Genomic DNA, 25463 nt, shown 5'->3' with positions numbered 1-25463 from the left:
ATGCCTTTCGTTGGCGTCTGTTGCCAACGGCCCTTCTTTCAAAAGTTGTAATTTTTTAACTGCTAAGAACGTACGTTCGAGACACGAAGAAAGAACAGAGTGCTACATGGTTTCTATACAGGGAATATACGAACCTAAAAAAATGCATATTAAATTGAGTTACACTTATCACACATACATATTTATATACACGTAATTAGCTAAATTATATTGTCATATTAATAAAATATTACAATAAAGAAAATACACTGTTGCCCTGACACAGGGCCAGGGTAACATATTCTTGTTAACAAGAAAATTAGTTTTAGAGCTCTCCAATGTTGTTTCTATAGAATTTTGTACAAAACAAATCATGCAAATGAATATGTATATAAATATTAGGAAATGCATATTTCGTGTTATGTCAATGGTAATTTCGTGAATTATAAATTGAAGTGTGGCTTTCTAAACAGCTATACTGTATATGTAAATGGATTACTTTATTTATCCTTCCGATTGTTTTACGTGTATTGTATATTGTAGCCAAAGCTTGCACATGTAAAAATCGAAATCTGATTTAGAAATGTAGGTAGTTATTTTCAGTACTGTATTTGTGTACATACTACGTACTTCCTACTGCATTCTTTGCTTCAGTATTCTAAAGTAACGAAGCAGATTCTGAATATGAGCTGAAGAGTTGAAGGAAGATGAATATTCTTGCCGTGGGATTTTCAAGTCTGATCTTAGAATTTTATACCACGTCGTTTTCTTCCCCAAGCTACCGGGACTTGATGCAAATATCATATAGGCCTATCTGAGAAAATTCCATCGCATTAAAAGCCATAATTGACAAATTAATTATGTCATAGTTCTTCAGACCTCCTTAATGTTGCATTGCATAACAATTTACGCAACACCACTTGTTTTTTGTACTTAAATGTGTGTCGTACTTTTAATAAAAATAGAAAGTTGTCTACCTTTTTAGAATTCAAAATCTTTTACATCTTCAAAATCTATGAGAGAGAATAGACCAATTTTGATCAATAGAGTAAATGATTTTGCTGTTATACTCTTAACAGACACATTGGCCGACTTAACTAACTCAGCAACTTTCATTCCATTCTTAGGTAAGAGAGTCTTCTAATAAAACAAGGAAAAAAATCAAATCAGGCATTTTTTTCAACCATGACATCTCATTAATAAACATTACAACCTGAAAGCAGCGAAACTCCCCGATTGTGTAACGTGGTAATGTTGTCGCCTTGTAATCAATGGGTCCCGGACTCGATACTCGGTGCGGGCACATGGTGGTTCGGATTCCATTTTAAACTCCAGTCTCGATTAGCCTTTCTGTGCATAAAGTGGATTTCAAAACAAAGTCAAACAAAGAACCTGAAAACAAGTTTAAATCTCATGTATTAGAGAATAATGTTACAATAAGAACAACTTGACAACGCAATATTGACAACGCAATATTAGACAATATATGGGATTCAAACCTCTTTATATATGCTCACAAACTACTTGGACTTAAATTATCCCGTCTACGGTCGTTACCCTTTGGCTGTCCTTAACTTTTAAGATTTTCCCTCAGTCTCAAGCAGTTGAGAGATACTATTAATACGCAATAGAAAACTTTACCTTAGTTACACGTTGGCCGATGGCCACTAGAAAGATAAGGCATTCGTTACTTTAATCCAGATGATAATTGTTTTTAAAAAAATGTCCTTAAGAGACTTCAGACTACATAACCTCCATTTTTATAGACAATTACATCAAACAACAGTATAACAATGTACTTTTATACAACCGCAAACGCTTAAATTTATGTTTCCTCGGCAACTTAAATGCCAAAATTGAATTGAATTAAAATCAATTCAATTGACTTTATTCCTGGGCCTGGTGCAGCAAATGCTGATCTATCACCTAGTCTAAGATAATTCCTGCTAGAAAATATGCCTGTGAGAATGTTTGCAATCTTTCTAAGACAGAGAATTTACAATTATTGGATATGTAGAACCCTTTATCCAAGAACACAAAATATTTATTTTCATTGTGTTTATTATTGAATTAGTAGCACTACAAATATCTCTGTAGTGGTTGTCAAGAAAATAACACTGTGTAATGAAGTAAAGGTAGAGAACATGATAGTTTTTCCTCCTTTCCGGTATTGCATCATCTAAATAGGCTTCCCTAATAAGTAATTCACTTAAGTAGTGCGAGGTGTAAAAAATGGCAGAATCCATCAACAAAGCAGAGGAAAGCCAATATAATACCACCAGTAAAAATGTTTTTTTTTTCGATAACGCAGTTAACGCTGTCAAGGGTTCTCACGTTCGATTCAGGGCGGGGAGGGGATTCAGTGGGTAAATCCAGATTAACCTATCTGAGCATAAAGTAAATTTAAACTTTGTGGAACTTTATCGCCAATACAAACCCATCTCCTCTCGTGTAAGCACGTAGAAAGTAAAGAAGAAAGTGAATCAAAGTAATACTAGACAATTTGCGTGCACTATTTTTGTGGGCAAGCTGGGTAGGAGCAATTTCCAACAGGCTACCTATAAGTAGAACACCCAAAAATTGTTCAACTGGTAAATGTCAAAATTCCACTTGTGTTATCACCCCACTGACCTCAAATGAAACAATTATAATGCAGATTTCTCCAACTACTTTTGCTGTTAATAATGACTTTGAGAAATTCATTAATTGAAGGTGGTTAGCAGCACTTAAAAAGGGGGAAAAAATCGTCGCTTATGGGCAAAAAGGAAAAAAGAAATCAAGAGACCAAGTGGGCTTGACGGACACTCCTGAGGTTGTTCATTCGTGGTGTTTATTCGCTCTTCTACATTCGTGAACGTATTATTTTCTAGGCCAAGGCTGCCACACTTGAAGTATCGCCTAATTGAAAGAATGCACCGGAACAGCACGATAATGCAAATACTTGAGTAAAGAACTTATTTAATTTTATTAAAGTAGGAATTATTCAGATTAGTATTTCTAGATCCGTATATCAATGTAAGAAGGAGTAACCAGATCAGATACCAGAAACCAATACATACATTTGGAAACAAATTTGCCATAACCAGGGTGACCAGGAACAATCCCAGTTTTCACCGACAGGTTCCAGTATCCCGATAGATATCATCGGGTTGCTTAATGTCCCGGTTTTTCACACAGAAGCGAAATCCATAATATTTTCAGAGAAATTTGATTTTATCATTGTCAGTAGTGCAAGAAATGAAGAGCGTCGATAGTCTGCAAAATGCAGTCCAGAGTGCACTACGTGGAAGTAAGGTTGGTATTGATACTCGAGTACCTTCTGAAAAAGCCACTCCTTACACCTCTCTATACAGTTCATGTTAACTTAGTTAACAAGGAGACAAAGTGGATGATTGCTTCTTGTGGCCTTGGACAGAAAGTGGCAACGTTAAATTTTAATCATCCTTATTAAAGACTTCCTGCTGATAGACCGAAGTTTCGAGCAGATGAAAGTCATACACGTTGGAGGAGAACGCATATCGAGAACAAGATCTCCTTTGAAGAATGTAGACAAGAATGGAACCAGGTCTTTTGAGAATAGTCGAAATAAGACCGAGAAAGAGACAGACATCTGAAAAATAAAAACGAGACCGACACATACTGTCGGAGAAACCTTCAGCAAAGTGAACTATAAGGTGCACGAAAATTTCGTTTGTCATAATTGCTTTATCACGAGACTTGCCGAGGAAATGACTTTTCTCATTATTTATAGATGGCCTCCCCGATAGCGCAGTGGTAGCGTCGTCGCCTTGTAATCAAGGCGGTTCAATTCCCGGTGGAGGTACATGGTGGTTCGGTTCCCACTTTAAACTGTAGGTCCAGTCCCGATTAGCCTTACTGTGCATAAAGTGTACTTAAAACAACAAATCAATCCAATCCAATTATTTATAGATAAATGTGTGTTTTATGTAGATATTTTTAAATGGGTATTTTCTCTAAATTCTCTAAATATCACTCCTCACAAAAAAGTTTAGAATATTGTTAAATTAGACAATAGGTGATAGACATGGCCTTGGAATGTAACAACACATGGTATCTGTCTGGCGGACGTTCTCGTCTTTTCGGCGACATATGCCACCGTGCCTACATCAATTGAAGACTAAAATTGGTAAACGCTGTAGCTAAGTGCCACAATAATTCAAACACCGTTTTCCACGTTAAACTGTGAAATGTGCAATGCTTTATAATGTAATAAACGTGAAAAGTGGCTGGTAGCCCTCTAAGTAGTTCAAAGGGCGTGTAAAGAGGGCACTAGTGTGAACGTTCTTACGGGCTGATGTGCAGAACGATGCGATTTCCCAACACTTTCGCTTTTGGCACTTCCAACGTTTACTACTTTTAGTCCTCAATTATTGCCTAATATAATAATACTCTACACTTGTTGTGCGTCATGTAAGAATATTCCAAACTTTTTGTGAGGAGTGTATTTCGAGTCCCGGGATGAGATCGAAACCAGAGGAACAGAGAGAGTGAGACAGAAAACGAGACCAGACCGAGAATGGGCCTTGTAACTCGAGACGAGACGAGACTATGACAATTCTCGACTTATTTTTCATTGATCGATTTGGTTTATTTTACTTCGCATGTCTGCCACTTTTGACTATTCGCGAAGATGAGGATGAGTGCTGATATGATGAAGGGGCACTTTCAAAGAACACCCATGCCCAGGCGGTGATTCGAATCCGGGACCCTGGCATCGTAGCGCGCTGTTAACTACTTCGCAACGGAGGTCTCCAATTCTCGACTCGTCTCTTACTATACACATTAATGACCATTTCATAATATACGTGGCAAAATAATTTCGTCAATGCACGAAATAGCAAAACATGGCGAAACGAAAGCTCATTTCATAATCAAGAAAGTTAAGAAACACACTCATTTCAGAAACTTCATTATGAAACTCCCTTCTCCCTCGATCATTAGCTCGCCAGACAATTTTCATGGTCTGACGAACGTGTAGGGAGGCTGATGGGGCTACAGACCCCTTCGAAATTAGGAGAAAATCAACATTATCAAATGAAAGCAGTAAAGAACTCGGGCGAGAAAGCAAAGTAGTAAATGCAAATTCCTCTTACAATGAGCCCGACTATCATTTTTGAGAGTGAAAAGTTCCAAATATACGAAATATGTTATCGTGTATCCCCACGATGTAACACGTACGCCAGTGTATGGGTTGGCTAAAGGGTGAACCAATTATTTTCACTATCTTAATTTCTTGCTCTGGTCCTCTCTCTATTTCTTCATTCTCTCTCTTTTCTTCCTCTTTCTCCATCTCCATTTATCTTTCATACTCTGCCTCTCTCTCTCCGCTTATTTCTTTCTACATTCATCTTTCATAAGGGGAACATGACAGTTTAAATGTGTCCTATAATTTGCTATCCTGTCCTGCATTCAACATTATTTTCGTGAAAACATCTGGGTTTTGTGGTGGAGTTATGACCTACGAAATCCACTCGGGATACGAAACTGGATTCCATTTAGTTTAACATTGACGATGGAATGGAGATCTTTCGTTCTTTACTCAAGATTCGATTGGTCATCTATTGTCTCTTTACGTAATCTCCTTGGAGGGGCAAGGAATAAATAATCAGGAACATCCCGATTTCCCGGATGATCGGGATTCAAATCCAACATCTTTACCACATTTTTTGCTAATTTTTAAAGCTATTTATGAAGTGTGGAATAAGAAAGTGGATCTCAAGAAACTCTTTATTGTTTGTGAATAAAAATGCACTTCGTCAACACAAATAATTGATTTCTTTCTTCTATTTATTAAATTCGCTTACGTTTCAATTTCAAGACGCCGAAAGCCTTCCAGGCACTTTTTTTCTTGTCTGAGCTACACGTGGAGAGTGCATTGACTTACTTCCTGGCTTCGTAGTCCGAAGACCACGGCTTTTTTACTCTTGTTGCTCAAGATGCTCGAGATGTTGGGTCAACCAAGTCATCGCCAAAAATCATCAGTTTGCCCCAAATACATAGAGCTATTGTGAGAATCACATTGTTATAACTTATAGGTAATTGTGTCACGTATATTTACTTCCTCGAGCGACGGCACTGGCAGAGAATTTCCATCTAACTTGTTTTTCTATCTTTTTCCGCGTTTCTCTCTTTTCCAGGGAAGCTGCCAAGGGAGGCCCACCCTGTCAAAATGTAATAGGCATATTTGAAGATTGGAATCCAGTATTTCTCATTTCTATAGATCATGGAGGTCTGAACCTAAAATTTAACACATTTTCAATGTAACATTTGAAATTGTATAATAACAATAATTAGTACGTCCTGTACTATTAATAATAATTCAGCATCAAACGGTCGTCACCACACGCCTTTAAAAAAATGGCCCTCATTGTGTCGACGGTCCCTTTCGACATCACCTCGCTACGTCTGTGTTGATAAGCTAAGTAAATGCACTCAATAACCAGAGAATATTAATTACTGCTGAATAATTATTTCCAATACCTGTAATTGCCTGTACTATATATTTAAGATTGAATACATATTTCCATGTCATGTAAATCAAATAAGAATTAATTTTAAATCTCGACGTTTCCGATTTGCTTCATTTTTTGGTAATAGACTAATCATACCTGTGCATATTACCAGACAAATTGTCCATCGCCAAGTTAAATGCATGAAACCTTGTTGCCTAAAAGAAGGCAGAACCATATACATTGTAAAAATGACGACTTAAGACGGTCAATTTCCACCACTATCCAATTACCGATAAACGTAATTAATTAATTAATTAGAACATTCACACTTAAGGGGTCTCCCCGATGGCGCAGTGGTAGCGTCGTCACCTTGTAATCAAGGGGTCCCGGGTTCGATTCCCGGTGGAGGCACATAGTGGTTCGGATCCCACTTTAAACTGTAGCTCAAATTGTGCTAGTTGTAAAATCATTATGCTAGGGTTGGCATCCCTGCCGCCTCAAATAATTTGACAAACACATGATACTGCTAGGGGTCCCGGGTTCGAATCCTGGACTGGGCATGGATGTTTGTGAGTGTCCATTCATCAATTTCATCATATCATCACTCATCCCCATCTTCGCAAATTAGCCAAAAGTGGCACAAAAAGCGAAGTAAAATAAAGCAAATCAATCAATCAATCAAGCATGATACTGCTGTTAACCTATTTTTTAATAGCTCAGCACAAAAAGTTTATATTATTTACGAAAAGTTGATCAAGTCGTAGGCAGTTACAAAGACATATGATTCGATTATGGTTGTATATTCCACAAAATTTGCTGTGACATTTCCTTGGTTTCAAATAGTCAAGTCAAAGAGTCCGAACTTCTACTGGCTCGTGCTTCTTTACCGAAATCCTCCTGCTAGCCGCTGTCAATGATGGCTCATATGCCAGCGGGAGGTGTGATGTCAACACGAAAAAAAAAATCGCGTCTGCGCACGAGCACCATGCAACGCTCAGAGGAAGAAGCTTTTAAAGATATTTATATAATCTACCTTAGCTTCGAAAAGGAGAGCAGGGTAAATTAATAAATACATATCGATTTTTCTGCTGATTTAACGCCAACAGTAGAAGTGTGCAAGTGTCATATGGCCGCTTTAGAAATCAATTCGATCTCTCCCCTCCGAACGTGGAAGTGGGACGAAGCAGACGACGTCACTCTGACGTCACGCGATGGCTACGAAAGCCTTTCATTTCACTCACGTAGTAGGTCACGTGACTTCAGCTGATCTGTCGATCGAGAAGTGGTCACAGGTTGGTCTCGCAGCTCCCAGATACATTTTACAAATTTTCACAGGTAGGTGGTCATAATTTAGGATATTTGTTATGTTTAGGGATAGTTAAAGGCGTAGAATTTAGTGGTAAACTGTAATTGTTTTCCTCGCGCGTGTACTTCGACAGGCAGACATTGAAAATGTCACCTTGTGAAAGTCCGGAGGTTTCGCTTTGGTTCGTGCAAGGCGCCTTGCCCAACATATGCTGTGGCAACAATTTAACACAGTCATTCCAGGCAGGAGAGCAAAAATATCCTACGGTATCCTAAATGTAAGTGTCAAAAGTTCGTTTTTAATTCATGTTTAGCTAATTTATCCATTCTAAATTTCACTCCTTCTGGCGACTACATTATTTACACAGTACATATGTGTGTGTCTGTGTGTACATACACTTACATTACATATATATATATATATATATATATATATATATATATATATATATATATATATATATATATATACAGGCCCGTAGCCAGGATTTTTTTTCGGGGGCTCATCATTTATCAGCAGAGGCGTCGCCATAAATATTTGTAGAGGGGGCAGGCCATTAATAAAACTTGATAAGTAGAAATAATAATTATTACAACGGTTATAATTGTAATTTTACAATAATTACTATTATAAGGTATAAGTTATAAAAAATAAACCAATTTTAATCCAAATTTATTATTATTATAATTATATAAATGGAATGGCATTATTTTTCTTACATTTTGTACAGTTAGTGTACTGAAGTTCATAGTTATTGTATTTTGTTATTAACTTTTACACATTCCGTTAAAAAGAATGACTTTAGAAGTTATGGGGCAAATTTTACTCATAAAGTTTGTATTGTATGACCTTTCACAAAGAAAACTATAAATTTTGTGAGCTGTGGATCCATTTATTCTTTGGATTAAATTGTAGAATATAAAAATATAAGCTGGTTGCTCTATTATACACTAAACTTTTCTCGCTCTAATGTTTAATCTTGCTAAGGAAGAAAATTAATTACCACTATACACTATTTAAATTAGATATTTGTAGGATTTAGGGGGCTTCTGCCTCCTTAGCCCTCCCCCTGGCTACGTGCCTGTATATATAATATCACATATCAGTACCTAGCTTGTTTTACCACACCGCCGTCTTCGTCAAGGAAACCACGAATTAAACCGGTCGGAATCCAGCGTAACTTTCTAAGCATTTCAGATGTAGACATTGGTATTTTATTAATTAGCCAGATTTCCGAGAGTGGTAGGGTTTTCATAACTTGGATTCTCCGTAGCAGTGCGAGTTCATTTTGAAAGTTTATCGAAGTTGCTTCCAGTTTGTGCAGGTCCGTAGCCAGAATTTTATTTCGAGGAGAGAGGACTTATCATTATCAACAGCCGCCATCTAAAAACGAAACATTTGGTGGGTAGAAGCCCAGATGATTAATTTCTCGGTATATTATTATTTAATATCCTGCTAAAGAAGTAAAATTAATTAACACTATCAACTATTTAAATTAGATATTTGTAGGATTTCAAGGGGGCCTTCAGCCCCCATGGACCTCCCCCTGGCTACGTGCCTGAGTTTGTGCCGAGATACTGTAATTGAGACTGGGCCTACAGTTTATGATCCGACCCGATGTGCAATGTGCCTTCACTTTGAATCTAACCCGACATGTTTTTGATTAAAAGGCGACAGATTTTTTTTCCAGGTTTCATTCCGGATTAGCCTCAGTCAGTGGCGTGGCCAAGGGGGGATGATGGTGGCCATAACCCCCCTTTGGCCCAGTATTCGTAAAAAAAGAAAAAGAATTATCAAAGGCAGGAAAAGAGGGCTGAGTTTCTGTTTTAAGTCCACTTTATGCACAGACATGGACGTCTGGAAGGGTGGCTGCGAAAAATCAAGGTCCACTAAAAATTATATATTTCACACAATTGCATTTCAGTGACAGTAATTTATGTTAATTGTTATAAGGGTGTTGAAGGAACATGATAATTTCAGACTAAAGCAGTGTTTTTTGAGGGGGCATCACTATTATGGGGGAAAATATGCCTCCCTTGCCCTCCCTAGAAAACTTACCTTGCTTGCCCCTCCCTGAAAAAAATTCTGCCGACGTCCATGTGCACAGATATGCTAATCGGGACTGGACCTACAGGAAAAAATAGCAAAGTGAGGACTGATTACTGAAGAAAGTATAAGAACCCCCCCCCCCCACACACACACACACTTTCGAGTATCCTGGGCACGCTACTGGTCTCGGTGCATAATGTAATACAAGCTTTGATGCTGCTGAAAGAATGAAAGAAATGGTGAGCGCGACTGTTTAAATGAGTTCTTACTGTTACTTAACGCCCAGTTTTTCCATTTAGGTCAATCGTTACGTGAATGGGTTTGCATACAAAATTCAAATTAGATGTTCAGGATTAAAATTCTCCTGTACAAGATGAGCGTGCATATCGGGAAATTTACGTAATTCCGTAAGCCTGAGCTTCAGTGTGTACTCAGCACAAAAATTGTTGACTCGTTGCATAATGTGCCTGATAGGACACAGTTGAATAGGTGTTGAAAAGAAAATGAAACACGGGCTTAATTTCTTAGACGCTGTTTGAACAATTTGGCTCTATCTACCTTTAAAGAAACTGCCTGCTTTCTTTTCAACTCCGCCATGCCAACAAAGAAATAAACTCACATTTCCGGTTAGGTTCTACTTCCGCTTCCGTAGTTTCTCTTTTCCTCATATCCAACACGCCCAAAACCATTTCCATGCTCTTCAACTACATTTGCCAAGTTTTATTTTTTTCTGTCTGTATATCTCTTTATATATTTTTTTTATTTAGCGTCGCTTTCCCACCACTTTTGACTAATCGCGACGATGTGAGTGATGTAGGGGTGTAGCACAAATAACATCCATGCCCAGGCTGGGATTCGAACCAGGGAGCTTCGGTGTCGAGTCATTTTTCTGCCTAAAATGTATGTTAGAACTCTGTTTTTACAATAACCTTAACAAAGAAGGAAAACTTACGTTAGTTCCTTAAAATTACTGTTGAATATTTTGTGAAATTGATCGTAAGATATATAAATGAAAATCTCGAAAAATGGCACAAAGAAATTAGAAATACAATCAATATTCAATAGAGAAACATTTACACTTCAAGTAAATTTTACTCGTTCATATCGTTACAGAGCCGAAACTAAATTTCTTAGCACATCGTGTTACGACGACAGCGCGCATGAGTGTTATTTGTGAGTGTCCCTTCATCAGTTTCATCTATCACTCATCCTCATCTTTGCGATTAGCGAAAAGTAACTGAAAAGTGAAGTAAAATAAACCAAATCAATCAAAGAGTTTATTGAAACATCTGAAGTTTAATCTTAAGAGAGCCAAAGCAAGGTATTCGATAAATATTTTTCAACTTCATGCTTATAGCATTTATTTCCATTTTTGGCTTATAATTTCCTTGCTTTGTTGTTTGTTTTCATCAATATCACAACGGAGCAACACATCATATTATGAAATCGTGCATGCATGTACGGCCTCCCCAGTGGTGTAGTGGTAACGTCGTCATCTTGCAATCAAGGGGTCCCGGGTTCGATTCCCGGTGGATGCACAGTGGTTTGGATTCCACTTTAAAATGTAGGTCCAGTCCCGATTATCCTATCTGTGCATAAAGTTAAGACTACAATTCAATTATAACAAATTGACGAAATCTGAGAAGCAGATAATTAATGGCATTACAGTTTAACTATACTGAAATTACTGCATCATCATGTGTTGTTTTCGTAATCATTGTTATTGGATATTCCATGCCGTAAACCATTTCAATTGACAAGGGACAAGATAAGTCTCCATCGTCTTTACTATCTTCTGTCTATACCCACACAACCGAAACTGTAGCCCGGCGCCAGAGGGATCGCGGGGGCGAATACCCTTCTGACTGACTAGTTCTCCCCCGCCAGCCAACAATAAAAACTAGATAAATTAATGTTCTCAGTAGTGTATATTGGGCGTTTCAAAGTCACACTTTGTAGGTATTTTTTTTTTATTAATTAAATATTACTTTTTGACATATTTTGACAATTTTTTGTCAACGTTTTAGTGTTTAGCGATGTTTTTAGTACAATTTTCAATGCAAATTTTTTTTTTCCCAGCAAATTTTTTTTTCCCACTCACACTTGGTAGGTATGCATTTGTATCCTTTTTTTTATCAATTGAATATCAGTTTTTGACATATTTTGACAATTTTTTGTCAACGTTTTAGTGTTTAGCGATGTTTTTAGTACAATTTTCAATGCAAATTTTTTTTTTCCCAGCAAATTTTTTTTTCCCACTCACACTTGGTAGGTATGCATTTGTATCCTTTTTTTTATCAATTGAATATCAGTTTTTGACATATTTTGACAATTTTTGTCGATGTTTTAGCGTTTAGCGATGTTTTAGTAAAATTTATTTTTTTTCCCACCTCACACTTGCCACGATCTTACGTGATATAACTTAACCTATCCTTTTTTTCTTACTTGTTGTTTCAAAATAGTACTTTGTAGGTATTTTTTTTTTTATCAATTGAATAACTCTTTTTGACATATTTTGACAATTTTTTGTCAACGTTTTAGCGTTTAGCGATGTTTTTAGTACAATTTTCAATGTATTATTTTTTTTCCCACTCACACTTGGTAGGTATGCATTTGTATCCTCTTTTTTTATCAATTGAATATCAGTTTTTGACATATTTTGACAATTTTTGTCGATGTTTTAGCGTTTAGCGATGTTTTAGTAAAATTTATTTTTTTTCCCACCTCACACTTGCCACGATCTTACGTGATATAACTTAACCTATTTTTTTTTTCTTACTTGTTGTTTCAAAATAGTACTTTGTAGGTATCCTCTTTCTTTATCAATTGAATATCAGTTTTTGACATATTTTGACAATTTTTTGTCGATGTTTTAGCGTTTAGCGATGTACATGATGAAACACCAAACAGATTTTTCCTAAGTCTTACTGTTTCCAAGATAACTCTACTTCCGGTTGCCATTTTGGATTTCCGAGCATAGGCTCTATTCATACTTTTTCTCACATATAGGCGTACGTGACGAATCCGCAAACAGATTTTTCCTAAGTCTTACTGTTTCCAAGATAACCCCACTTCCGGTTGCCATTTTGGATTTCCGAGCATAGGTTCTATTCATATTTTACTTACATATAGGTGTACGTGATGAATCACCAAACAGATTTTTCCTAAGTCTTACCGTTTCCAAGATAACCCTACTTCCGGTCGCCATTTTGGATTTCCGAGCATAGGTTCTATTCATATTTTTTCTCACATATAGGTGTACATGATGAATTACCAAACAGAATTTTTCTAAGTCTTACCGTTTCCAAGATAACCCCACTTCCGGTTGCCATTTTGGATTTCCGAGCATAGTTTCTATTCATATTTTACTTACATATAGGTGTACGTGATGAATCACCAAACAGATTTTTCCTAAGTCTTACCGTTTCCAAGATAACCCCACTTCCGGTCGCCATTTTGGATTTCCGAGCATAGGTTCTATTCATACTTTTTCTCACATATAGGTGTACGTGATGAATCACCAAACAGATTTTTCCTAAGTCTTACCGTTTCCAAGATAACCCCACTTCCGGTTGCTATTTTGGATTTCCGAGCATAGGTTCTATTCATATTTTTTCTCATGTATAGGTGTACATGATGAATCCCCAAACAGATTTTTCCTAAGTCTTACTGTTTCCAAGATAACACCACTTCCAGTTGCTATTTTGGATTTCCGAGCATAGGTTTTATTCATATTTTACTTATGTATAGGTGTACGTGATGAATCTGCAAACAGATTTTTTCTAAGTCTCACTGTTTCCAAGATAACCCTACTTCTGGTTGCCATTTTGGATTTCCGAACATAGGTTCTATTTATATTTTTTCTCATGTATAGGCGTACGTGATGAATCCGCAAACAGATTTTTTCTAAGTCTTACTGTTGTAGTAGTACAGGTGGCCCGGTTCTAAATCCTCTTTTGGGGCTCGAATCATCATGTGGGGCTCGACCTAACCTACCCTAACCTACCCTAACCTAACCTACCCTAACCTACCCTAACCTACTCTAACCTACCCTAACCTACCCTAACCTAACCTAACCTAACCTAACCTAATCTAATCTAACATAATCTAACCTAACCTAACCTAACCTACCCTAACCTAATCTAACCTAACCTAACCTACCCTAACCTAACCTAACCTAACCTAACCTACCCTAACCTAACCTAACCTAACCTAACCTACCCTACCCTAACCTACCCTAACCTAACCTACCCTAACCTAACCTAACCTAATCTAACCCAACCTAACCTAACCTAACCTATCCGAAAAAATCACCAAGGTTTTTTTTTTTGGTCTAACCTAACCTAAAGCAAGGAGCTGGCAACACTGCTTGAGGCTTGCTTTAATGGTTTACTCTTGTAAGGCATAAGCCTTATTTTCTTGCAGTGTGGCCAACACCTTACTTGAAAAAATCACCAAGGTTTTTTTGGTCTAATCTAACCTAAAGCAAGGAGCTGGCACTTGTGTGCTTGCAGTGTTGCCAACACTTTACTCGAAAAAATCACCAAGGTTTTTTTTTTTGGTCTAATCTAACCTAAAGCAAGGAGCTGGCAACACTGCTTGAGGCTTGCCTTACAGTGCATAAAGCAGTGTTGCCAACCTACTGGTATTTTTGCCATAGCTTTTTACAAAAAAAAAAGAGAGAGAGAGGGGGAAGAGTTAAACAACCGACAATGTTGCTAATATTTACCTACAGCTTTTTTACTTGGCAAGGGCTTAGCTAATTTATATACTGGCGTAACATACATACACTGGGCAAGGAGAGCCGGCAACAAACACACACTGCCGTAAAAGAGAGATGGATGGATGGATGGATGACAACACAGTATGTGTGTGTGTGTGTGTATAATATGTAGCATTATTAACTAGAGTGTGTTGGCAACCTGCCTGCAACTAAAAAAAAGATAGAGATACCAACATTGCTGTAAGATAAAGAGAGAAACCTAGAGCTGGCAACAGTGGTGAGCGAATATGTATTATTTCCAAGTCCCGGGGGCCAATGTTTATATATATTGTGACCTTTGTAAACACCTCTCGGGGGAACGATGTGCCATACATGCGTGTGTGCCTTTTATTATTTCCGTATTGTGACGCAAACAAACAAATAATAATTGTTTTTTTTTTTAGATGGGGGTGTTTTTCGATATATTTTTTTCGATAACTCTTACTATTTTCGAGATATTTGCAATTTTAAGATTTTTTTTTAACGCTGGACTTAGAAAATTTTCGGTATATTTTTTTTTGTTCCATGACGACCTATGTTTATTTTTGGTATGGGAGGACAGAGGACACCGAGACTCGACCGACACACTAAACCCAACCTCTCTACGCGTACTCTACGTCACCAAAAAAGGTTAAAGGTTCCAAATAACAATAGTTAGAGTTTCGCCAATCTAGTAAAGTGGATTGGTTGAAATCTCCAAGGCGTATTTTGCATTTTTTTTTTCAAATATGAACACGTTAAAACTGAACTGTCTTGGATTTTTGAGTTTTGTATTAGCCCTGAGAAAATTCTATATAAAATAACGTACCTGAAAATTATATTTACAGTAGATTGATTTTTTTAGTTTTGTAATCACCTCAAGAAATTCTATATAAAATAACATACCTGAAAATTGTATTGCTATATACTAGATTTTTTGATTTCTGTGATTTTGGAGAAAGCAATGGCATCCACTACCAGTTTCAATCGTAAAAATGATAAAACTGAATGTGTTACTTGTGGGAAGCTAATCTCAAGGAACAATTTATCGGTACACAGGACAAGATGTAGCGAAACAGGTTCGAGAATTAATTGTTCGTTACCTTCTAAGTCTTGTGCTCGATGCGGAAAGATGATCAGCATTGCACATTTAAGTAAACACCTCAAAATTTGCAAACCATCGACCGGACAAGCATCGAAAAGGAAAATCGATAATTCAGAAACGGAAGCTTCCACTTCCAAGCAAATTAAATTATCTAATGAATGCAAACCAATTAGATCTGCATTCAACGACCAACTCCAGGATTTTTCAATTAAGTCAGAACCAGGCCGTGACATTCTAAGTTTCTTGGACGAAACAAAAACATCTGTACTAAATATTTTGAAAGATAAACTTGAAAACAACTCTATAAAAGTATATGTTGTTCTGTTTTCTGAATACGAGAAAGTTGATGGCACAACGAGTATTTTTTATCATCGTACAAAAAACCAGACTCTTTATTTTGCTGACGTCGAAAATTTGGACAACTTCTATTATAAAGTTTCCAACGAGCTGGTTAAGAAACATGACGATTTCGAGGCTAAAGGGTCGGGGTGGTCTCTATGTGGAAGTCCTCACACGTTAACTGTTTACGTGAACCAATTCTCACCTCTTCGTGCATCCAGCTACGTTCCTCTTCCACCGAACATTCAACACAAGAGGGCTGTGTTAAATATACAGAACAGCGATAACAAGTGTTTTCTTTGGTGTGTGTTGGCTGCACTGCATCCTGTTTATTGGTCAAATAATCCAGAACGGGTTTATCATTACAAGCAATACGAGTCCGAATTTGAAAGTGTAATGTCTGGCATCGAATACCCGGTGATATTGTCGGATATAACAAAGTTCGAAAATCGTGCAGGAAAACGCATCGCTATTAATGTATATTCCTTCACGTCAGATAAATATCTCGTGCATCCAGTCAGGATAAGCGATATCGACGATGACGATGCTCATGTGATTAATCTTCTTCTAATTTCAAACGAGGATGTTCATCACTACACGCTAATTCGTTCTCTATCACGTTTGGTCAAAAGCCAAACAACCAAGCATGAACATTGCATCGAAGTTTGCCCGAGATGCCTAACCACGTTCGACGATCGAAAACAACTCAATTATCGAAATTACACTGGACGTCAAATTGCTATCGAGAAACTTGCCGAACATAAAATTTATTGTGGTGACAACAGACCGGCTAGAATGTTGATGCCCGAAACGAACGAAGTCGAAGAATTCAAAATGCACAAGGCATTGTCGGAACATCCCGCAATCATCGTCGCTGATTTCGAGGCGTTCCTCAAACCACTCTCCTACTGCGAACCGGATCCCGAACTTTCCTCCACAACGCCGTACCAGCTTCATCAACCTAATAGTTTCGGCTATGTTGTTGTGCGACGTGATAAAATAAATGAAGCATATATATACCGCGGGCCAAATGTAATCGAACACTTCCTGGAAAAAATGGTGGAGGAGGTTGAGGTAATTGGTAGCGTACTGCTTACATCAAAACCGATGGCACCTTTAACTGAAAATGAACTTCAAAATTACAATTCCACTGAGGTGTGTCCGGTATGTGATCAAAGTTTCACTGATGAGAACAAAAAAATATTCCACCACGATCATTTCAGCGGAAACTACATAAGTGGAATTTGCAACACGTGCAATCTTAAAATCCAGAAACCTAAATTCATCCCCATATTTTTTCACAACGGAAGCGGATATGATTTTCACCACCTGGTGAGGCATCTTGGCTACGATCCGAAACGTATAGGTGTCTTGGCCGAGAATGAAGAACGCTACATTAGTCTCAGCAAGCAAGTGTCGATTCCGGGAACGAAAAATACAATCGAGATGCGCTTCCTGGATTCGTATAGATTTCTCTCTGCAAGTCTGGATGCTTTAGCGAACAAACTCACCGACGAACAATTCAAAATAACTAGAGCTAGTTTTCCCAACGTAGACGTAGAACTCGTTAGACGTAAAGGGGTTTATCCTTACGAATACGTTAGTGATGGTTCTAAATTTAACGACGACGCTCTCCCACCTCCAAGAGAATTTTACAGCAGACTCAGAGAGAAAGGAATCACGGACGAAGAATATCAACACGCGCAACTCATGTGGGAGAAATTAGAATGTAGGACACTCGGAGACTACCACGACGCATACTTAAAATTAGACGTGACGATACTCGCGGATGTTTTTCAAGCGTTTAGGAAAACGGCAACGAATATTTATAAATTAGATCCAGCGTATTTCTACAGTCTACCGGGATTAGCGTGGTCGGCAATGTTATTCCAGACAAAGGTCAAGCTGGAACTGATATCGGACGTTGACATGTTGCTATTTATCGAAAGAGGGATACGAGGTGGAATGGTGCAATGCGTACAGAGACATGCAAAAGCTAATAACGTACACATGAAAGAAGATTACGATTCAAATCGAGCATCGAATTACATCTTCTACGTCGACGTTAATAATCTCTACGGACATGCCATGGTTCAGAAACTTCCTTACGGGGGATTCGAATGGTTAGATCCCACTTCGATAGACATTATTCATTTCGACGATAGCGAGTGTGGTTTCTTCGCAGAGGTAGATCTCCAATTCTCCAACCACCTGCACGACACGTTTTCGGATTTGCCTCCGACTCCCGAAATCAAATGTCCACCCGACTCGGTTCAAGACAAGCTTTTGTTAACATTGGACCCTAAACAGAGATACGTCGTCCACTACAGGAATCTCCGGTTTTTGATTGGGAAGGGTGTTCAGATAGTAAATGTTAGAAGAATACTAAAGTTTAAACATTCCACGTGGTTAAGACCTTACATAGAAACTAACACGCAACATAGAACAGCTGCCACTTCCGATTTAGACAAGGACTTCTTTAAATTGATGAACAATGCGGTGTACGGAAAGACCATGGAGAATGTTAGAAAGCACGTAGACGTGAAATTAATTTCCGATAAGAATAAATGTCGGAAGTGGATAGCCGATCCTAGATTCAAGTCGAGAAAAATTTACAACGAGAATTTGGCACTTTTCAATCTTGATATAAAATTGATGAAATTCAGAAAACCAATTTACGTTGGCGCAACGGTTCTCGACTTGTCGAAACTTTACATGTTCGAATTTCATTACGACGTGATGAAACCCTTCTACGATGATAAAATATCACTTTTGTACACGGACACCGACAGCTTTATTTACAGCATACAAACACCTAACCTCTATGAAGACATAAAAAATTCTTCCATGCTCGAGTATTTCGATACTTCTGCATATCCTCAACCCAACAGATTTGGGATTCCATCCCTCAACAAAAAAGTCCTAGGTAAACTGAAAGATGAATGTAACGGTGATATTATTGTCGAGTTCGCGGGTTTGCGTTCGAAGATGTATGCCATGAGAACAGAGAGTAGCCTCACGAAGAAAGCAAAAGGTGTGGGCAAGAATACGGTGGAGAACAAACTTACCTTCCACGATTACATCGATTGCCTTTACTTACAATCGACGATACTAAGTATAGAACAAAGAATCCAAAGTGTAGACCACGTGATTACAACAAACGAAGTTAGGAAAGTAGCATTAGATCCGCATGACGATAAAAGATGTATTTTGTCTTGTGGAATCCACACGTTGCCTTGGGGACACTATCGTTTAGAAATTAGTAAAAATTGTAGGCAATGCAAATGAAAAAAAAAATAAACTTAAATAACTATAACTAAAATAAAAAAAAAACTTTAACTATCTCACATACACAATAAATAACTAGCAAGGACAATGAATCACTTTGGTTTCCGAAAGCAAACAATGGAGACTACGCCGCACGGCAGATCATGAATTTCTACCTTCCATGTTATCTAAACTCAACGGCCTGTTGATCAATCAATTTTCGGAACGCTGCTCTTCTTGCTGGAACAGTGACGATTTCGGATTCGCCACGATCGACATGACGAGGAAACCCAACGACGAAAAATACAGAAACAAAATCAACGACTTTCTAAACGTTGCAACGTTTCTCACAACGTTGTAAGAAACGTTGCAACGTTTAGAAAGTCGTTGATTTTGTTTCTGTATTTTTCGTCGTTGGGTTTCCTCGTCATGTCGATCGTGGCGAATCCGAAATCGTCACTGTTCCAGCAAGAAGAGCAGCGTTCCGAAAATTGATTGATCAACAGGCCGTTGAGTTTAGATAACATGGAAGGTAGAAATTCATGATCTGCCGTGCGGCGTAGTCTCCATTGTTTGCTTTCGGAAACCAAAGTGATTCATTGTCCTTGCTAGTTATTTATTGTGTATGTGAGATAGTTAAAGTTTTTTTTTTATTTTAGTTATAGTTATTTAAGTTTATTTTTTTTTTCATTTGCATTGCCTACAATTTTTACTAATTTCTAAACGATAGTGTCCCCAAGGCAACGTGTGGATTCCACAAGACAAAATACATCTTTTATCGTCATGCGGATCTAATGCTACTTTCCTAACTTCGTTTGTTGTAATCACGTGGTCTACACTTTGGATTCTTTGTTCTATACTTAGTATCGTCGATTGTAAGTAAAGGCAATCGATGTAATCGTGGAAGGTAAGTTTGTTCTCCACCGTATTCTTGCCCACACCTTTTGCTTTCTTCGTGAGGCTACTCTCTGTTCTCATGGCATACATCTTCGAACGCAAACCCGCGAACTCGACAATAATATCACCGTTACATTCATCTTTCAGTTTACCTAGGACTTTTTTGTTGAGGGATGGAATCCCAAATCTGTTGGGTTGAGGATATGCAGAAGTATCGAAATACTCGAGCATGGAAGAATTTTTTATGTCTTCATAGAGGTTAGGTGTTTGTATGCTGTAAATAAAGCTGTCGGTGTCCGTGTACAAAAGTGATATTTTATCATCGTAGAAGGGTTTCATCACGTCGTAATGAAATTCGAACATGTAAAGTTTCGACAAGTCGAGAACCGTTGCGCCAACGTAAATTGGTTTTCTGAATTTCATCAATTTTATATCAAGATTGAAAAGTGCCAAATTCTCGTTGTAAATTTTTCTCGACTTGAATCTAGGATCGGCTATCCACTTCCGACATTTATTCTTATCGGAAATTAATTTCACGTCTACGTGCTTTCTAACATTCTCCATGGTCTTTCCGTACACCGCATTGTTCATCAATTTAAAGAAGTCCTTGTCTAAATCGGAAGTGGCAGCTGTTCTATGTTGCGTGTTAGTTTCTATGTAAGGTCTTAACCACGTGGAATGTTTAAACTTTAGTATTCTTCTAACATTTACTATCTGAACACCCTTCCCAATCAAAAACCGGAGATTCCTGTAGTGGACGACGTATCTCTGTTTAGGGTCCAATGTTAACAAAAGCTTGTCTTGAACCGAGTCGGGTGGACATTTGATTTCGGGAGTCGGAGGCAAATCCGAAAACGTGTCGTGCAGGTGGTTGGAGAATTGGAGATCTACCTCTGCGAAGAAACCACACTCGCTATCGTCGAAATGAATAATGTCTATCGAAGTGGGATCTAACCATTCGAATCCCCCGTAAGGAAGTTTCTGAACCATGGCATGTCCGTAGAGATTATTAACGTCGACGTAGAAGATGTAATTCGATGCTCGATTTGAATCGTAATCTTCTTTCATGTGTACGTTATTAGCTTTTGCATGTCTCTGTACGCATTGCACCATTCCACCTCGTATCCCTCTTTCGATAAATAGCAACATGTCAACGTCCGATATCAGTTCCAGCTTGACCTTTGTCTGGAATAACATTGCCGACCACGCTAATCCCGGTAGACTGTAGAAATACGCTGGATCTAATTTATAAATATTCGTTGCCGTTTTCCTAAACGCTTGAAAAACATCCGCGAGTATCGTCACGTCTAATTTTAAGTATGCGTCGTGGTAGTCTCCGAGTGTCCTACATTCTAATTTCTCCCACATGAGTTGCGCGTGTTGATATTCTTCGTCCGTGATTCCTTTCTCTCTGAGTCTGCTGTAAAATTCTCTTGGAGGTGGGAGAGCGTCGTCGTTAAATTTAGAACCATCACTAACGTATTCGTAAGGATAAACCCCTTTACGTCTAACGAGTTCTACGTCTACGTTGGGAAAACTAGCTCTAGTTATTTTGAATTGTTCGTCGGTGAGTTTGTTCGCTAAAGCATCCAGACTTGCAGAGAGAAATCTATACGAATCCAGGAAGCGCATCTCGATTGTATTTTTCGTTCCCGGAATCGACACTTGCTTGCTGAGACTAATGTAGCGTTCTTCATTCTCGGCCAAGACACCTATACGTTTCGGATCGTAGCCAAGATGCCTCACCAGGTGGTGAAAATCATATCCGCTTCCGTTGTGAAAAAATATGGGGATGAATTTAGGTTTCTGGATTTTAAGATTGCACGTGTTGCAAATTCCACTTATGTAGTTTCCGCTGAAATGATCGTGGTGGAATATTTTTTTGTTCTCATCAGTGAAACTTTGATCACATACCGGACACACCTCAGTGGAATTGTAATTTTGAAGTTCATTTTCAGTTAAAGGTGCCATCGGTTTTGATGTAAGCAGTACGCTACCAATTACCTCAACCTCCTCCACCATTTTTTCCAGGAAGTGTTCGATTACATTTGGCCCGCGGTATATATATGCTTCATTTATTTTATCACGTCGCACAACAACATAGCCGAAACTATTAGGTTGATGAAGCTGGTACGGCGTTGTGGAGGAAAGTTCGGGATCCGGTTCGCAGTAGGAGAGTGGTTTGAGGAACGCCTCGAAATCAGCGACGATGATTGCGGGATGTTCCGACAATGCCTTGTGCATTTTGAATTCTTCGACTTCGTTCGTTTCGGGCATCAACATTCTAGCCGGTCTGTTGTCACCACAATAAATTTTATGTTCGGCAAGTTTCTCGATAGCAATTTGACGTCCAGTGTAATTTCGATAATTGAGTTGTTTTCGATCGTCGAACGTGGTTAGGCATCTCGGGCAAACTTCGATGCAATGTTCATGCTTGGTTGTTTGGCTTTTGACCAAACGTGATAGAGAACGAATTAGCGTGTAGTGATGAACATCCTCGTTTGAAATTAGAAGAAGATTAATCACATGAGCATCGTCATCGTCGATATCGCTTATCCTGACTGGATGCACGAGATATTTATCTGACGTGAAGGAATATACATTAATAGCGATGCGTTTTCCTGCACGATTTTCGAACTTTGTTATATCCGACAATATCACCGGGTATTCGATGCCAGACATTACACTTTCAAATTCGGACTCGTATTGCTTGTAATGATAAACCCGTTCTGGATTATTTGACCAATAAACAGGATGCAGTGCAGCCAACACACACCAAAGAAAACACTTGTTATCGCTGTTCTGTATATTTAACACAGCCCTCTTGTGTTGAATGTTCGGTGGAAGAGGAACGTAGCTGGATGCACGAAGAGGTGAGAATTGGTTCACGTAAACAGTTAACGTGTGAGGACTTCCACATAGAGACCACCCCGACCCTTTAGCCTCGAAATCGTCATGTTTCTTAACCAGCTCGTTGGAAACTTTATAATAGAAGTTGTCCAAATTTTCGACGTCAGCAAAATAAAGAGTCTGGTTTTTTGTACGATGATAAAAAATACTCGTTGTGCCATCAACTTTCTCGTATTCAGAAAACAGAACAACATATACTTTTATAGAGTTGTTTTCAAGTTTATCTTTCAAAATATTTAGTACAGATGTTTTTGTTTCGTCCAAGAAACTTAGAATGTCACGGCCTGGTTCTGACTTAATTGAAAAATCCTGGAGTTGGTCGTTGAATGCAGATCTAATTGGTTTGCATTCATTAGATAATTTAATTTGCTTGGAAGTGGAAGCTTCCGTTTCTGAATTATCGATTTTCCTTTTCGATGCTTGTCCGGTCGATGGTTTGCAAATTTTGAGGTGTTTACTTAAATGTGCAATGCTGATCATCTTTCCGCATCGAGCACAAGACTTAGAAGGTAACGAACAATTAATTCTCGAACCTGTTTCGCTACATCTTGTCCTGTGTACCGATAAATTGTTCCTTGAGATTAGCTTCCCACAAGTAACACATTCAGTTTTATCATTTTTACGATTGAAACTGGTAGTGGATGCCATTGCTTTCTCCAAAATCACAGAAATCAAAAAATCTAGTATATAGCAATACAATTTTCAGGTATGTTATTTTATATAGAATTTCTTGAGGTGATTACAAAACTAAAAAAATCAATCTACTGTAAATATAATTTTCAGGTACGTTATTTTATATAGAATTTTCTCAGGGCTAATACAAAACTCAAAAATCCAAGACAGTTCAGTTTTAACGTGTTCATATTTGAAAAAAAAAATGCAAAATACGCCTTGGAGATTTCAACCAATCCACTTTACTAGATTGGCGAAACTCTAACTATTGTTATTTGGAACCTTTAACCTTTTTTGGTGACGTAGAGTACGCGTAGAGAGGTTGGGTTTAGTGTGTCGGTCGAGTCTCGGTGTCCTCTGTCCTCCCATACCAAAAATAAACATAGGTCGTCATGGAACAAAAAAAAATATACCGAAAATTTTCTAAGTCCAGCGTTAAAAAAAAATCTTAAAATTGCAAATATCTCGAAAATAGTAAGAGTTATCGAAAAAAATATATCGAAAAACACCCCCATCTAAAAAAAAAACAATTATTATTTGTTTGTTTGCGTCACAATACGGAAATAATAAAAGGCACACACGCATGTATGGCACATCGTTCCCCGAGAGGTGTTTACAAAGGTCACAATATATATAAACATTGGCCCCGGGACTTGGAAATAATACATATTCGCTCACCACTGTTGCCAGCTCTAGGTTTCTCTCTTTATCTTACAGCAATGTTGGTATCTCTATCTTTTTTTTAGTTGCAGGCAGGTTGCCAACACACTCTAGTTAATAATGCTACATATTATACACACACACACACACATACTGTGTTGTCATCCATCCATCCATCCATCTCTCTTTTACGGCAGTGTGTGTTTGTTGCCGGCTCTCCTTGCCCAGTGTATGTATGTTACGCAGTATATAAATTAGCTAAGCCCTTGCCAAGTAAAAAAGCTGTAGGTAAATATTAGCAACATTGTCGGTTGTTTAACTCTTCCCCTCTCTCTCTCTTTTTTTTTGTAAAAAGCTATGGCAAAAATACCAGTAGGTTGGCAACACTGCTTTATGCACTGTAAGGCAAGCCTCAAGCAGTGTTGCCAGCTCCTTGCTTTAGGTTAGATTAGACCAAAAAAAAAAACCTTGGTGATTTTTTCGAGTAAAGTGTTGGCAACACTGCAAGCACACAAGTGCCAGCTCCTTGCTTTAGGTTAGATTAGACCAAAAAAACCTTGGTGATTTTTTCAAGTAAGGTGTTGGCCACACTGCAAGAAAATAAGGCTTATGCCTTACAAGAGTAAACCATTAAAGCAAGCCTCAAGCAGTGTTGCCAGCTCCTTGCTTTAGGTTAGGTTAGACCAAAAAAAAAAAACCTTGGTGATTTTTTCGGATAGGTTAGGTTAGGTTAGGTTGGGTTAGATTAGGTTAGGTTAGGTTAGGGTAGGTTAGGTTAGGGTAGGTTAGGGTAGGGTTAGGTTAGGTTAGGTTAGGTTAGGTTAGGTTAGGGTAGGTTAGGTTAGGTTAGGTTAGGGTAGGTTAGGTTAGGTAGATTAGGTTAGGGTAGGTAGGTTAGGTTTAGGTTAGATTATGTTAGATTAGATTAGGTTAGGTTAGGTTAGGTTAGGTTAGGGTAGGTTAGGGTAGGTTAGAGTAGGTTAGGGTAGGTTAGGGTAGGTTAGGTTAGGGTAGGTTAGGGTAGGTTAGGTCGAGCCCCACATGATGATTCGAGCCCCAAAAGAG

At 38.2% G+C, this 25463-nt stretch overlaps 1 protein-coding gene across 3 annotated transcripts in view; it reads left to right on the top strand.

Annotated features, from left to right (window-relative positions):
- Nucleotides 1-25463, top strand: part of Alas (5-aminolevulinate synthase) — a 148680-nt gene that overhangs the window by 55806 nt on the left and 67411 nt on the right. Inside the window, exon 1 of one of the 3 annotated variants that reach the window (XM_083117587.1) lies at nt 7640-7787. The exons of the other annotated variants lie outside the window; for them this stretch is intronic. The gene's annotated coding sequence lies outside the window, so the exon portion shown is untranslated. Of the gene's footprint in view, nt 1-7639; nt 7788-25463 lie in introns of those variants that run through there. 3 annotated transcript variants of the gene reach the window in all.

The sequence above is a fragment of the Lepisma saccharinum genome, chromosome 2, assembly GCF_977018435.1.
Source record: "Lepisma saccharinum chromosome 2, izLepSacc3.1, whole genome shotgun sequence".
NCBI lineage: Eukaryota > Metazoa > Arthropoda > Insecta > Zygentoma > Lepismatidae > Lepisma > Lepisma saccharinum.
The sequence above is the reverse complement of the archived record's forward strand: the minus strand, read 5'-3'. Positions and strand labels throughout refer to the sequence as shown.